The sequence below is a fragment of the Notamacropus eugenii genome, chromosome 5 (genome assembly GCF_028372415.1).
Source record: "Notamacropus eugenii isolate mMacEug1 chromosome 5, mMacEug1.pri_v2, whole genome shotgun sequence".
Classification (NCBI taxonomy): domain Eukaryota; kingdom Metazoa; phylum Chordata; class Mammalia; order Diprotodontia; family Macropodidae; genus Notamacropus; species Notamacropus eugenii.
The window spans coordinates 100,493,622-100,495,845 of record NC_092876.1 but is presented as its reverse complement, the minus strand read 5'-3'; positions in this window follow the sequence as shown (position 1 = coordinate 100,495,845).

Genomic DNA, 2,224 nt, shown 5'->3' with positions numbered 1-2,224 from the left:
AGAGGCAGAATAAAAACTGGCCCATAATTTTAAAAATACAATTGACAAAATTAAAAAAAAAACAAACTTGTCAATCTTGAGAACTATTTACTAAGACATTTAAAAGGAATATACATAGATAGAGGGTGTGGGTATAAATTAACTGATGTGATGATAAAAATCCTAATTAAGGGATGTGAAGGGAGAAGAGGAAAGGAGGAGGCAAAAAAGGGCAAATTATATCGAATGAGGCATAAAGACACACTACTCTAGAGTGAAAGAAGGGAGAGAGATGAGCATTGTTCAAGCTTTACTCTCATTGGATTTGGTTCAAGGAGAAAATAATATCCCAGTTAAGAAATCTAACTTGCTTTACAGGCAATAGGAGGAAAGGGGGGAAAGGAAATGGGAGGGGATGGCTAGAAGGGAAGGAAGATGTAGTAAGGGAAAAGGAAAAGAAAAGGGAGTGGGGCTGATAGAAGGAAGAGAAGAGTGAGGTAGGTGGTGGTAAAAAAAACAAATAGATTAACCCAAATGGCAAAAGAAATCCAAAACGCCAATGAGGAGAAGAACACCTTAAAGGCAGAATTGCCCAAATGCAAAAGGAGGTCCAAAAGCTCACTGAATAAAATAATTATTTAAAAATTAGAATGGAGGAAATGGAAGCTAATGATTTTATGAGAAATTAAGAAATTATAAAAAAGAAACAAAGGAAAAAAAATGGAAGACAATGTGCAATATCTCATTGAAAATACAAATGACCTGGAAAACAGATCTGGAGAGATAATTTAAAAATTCTTGGACTACTTGAAAACCATGATCAAGAAAAGAACATAGACATCATCTTTCAAGCAATTATCAAGGAAAATTGACACAATATTTTAGAACCAGATAGTAAAACCAAAATTGAAAAAACTCACCAATCACCACAGGAAAGAGATCCTAAAAGGAAAACCCCTGGGGATATTGTAGTCAAATTTCAGAGCTCCCAGGTCAAGGAGAAAACATTGCAAGCAGTCAGAAAGAAATAACTAGAACATTGTAGATACACAATTAGGATAACACAAGATCTAGCAGCTTCTATATTAAAAGACTGGAGGATTAGAATACGATATTCCAGAAGTCAAAGGAGTTAGATTAAAGCAAGAATCACTTGCCCAGCCAAACTGAAAATATAATCGTTCAGAGGAAAAATGGACATTCAACAAAATGTAGAACTTTCAAGATTCTTGATGAAAAGACCAGAGCTGAATAGAAAATTTGACTTTCAAATGCAAGAGTCAGGAGAGTCATGAAAAAGTAAGCAGGAAAGAGACATCATAAGAGCCTTATTAACATTGAACTGTTAATGTTCCTACACAGAAAGATGATATTTGTAACTCATGAGACCTTTTTTTAGTAGTAGAGTAATTGGAGGAAATTAGATAGATAGATGGAGAGAGAGAGAGATAGACAGACATACAGATAGATAGAGAGATAGATGGATGGACAGACAGACAGCTAAATAGATAGATAGGTAGGTAGGTAGATAGATAGAAGACACATGGTGAGTTGAATATGAAGGGATGATACCTAATAAAACTAAAATTAAGGTGTGACAAAGTAATATATTAGGAGAAGGAGAAAAGGAGACACAGAATGGGGTAAATTAAATCACATGAAAGAGGCAAGTAAAACAATGGAGGGGAGGAGCGGGTATGTGAGAAGGAATAAGTGAACCTTACTCTAATAGGATTTGCTTTAAGGAGGGAATAACATACACATTCAACTGGGTATCTTACCCTACAGAAAGATAGGTGGAAAAGAGATTGAAGGGATGGTAGAAGGGAGGGCAGATTGGGGGGGGGCAAGATAGGAGGGAGAGAAATATAGTCTTTCACAACATCACTATTATGGAGGTGTTTTGCATAACTATGCATGTATAACCTATATTGAATTGCTTGCCTTTTCAATGGGGGTGGGTGGAAAGGGAAACAGGGAGAGAATTTGGAACTCAAAGTTTTAAAAACAAATGCTAAAAATTATTTTTACATGCAACTGGAAAATAAGATTTACAGGCAATTTGCTATGGAAATCTATCTTGCCCTTCAGGAAAGTAAAGAGGAAGTGGATAAGAGGGGGGATGACGAAAAGGAGGGTAAACTAGGGGAAGAGATAATCAGAATGCATGTCATCTTAGGGGAGGGGAGGGGAAAGATAGGAAGAAAATTTGGAACTCAAAAGCTTATGGAAATGAAAGTTGAAA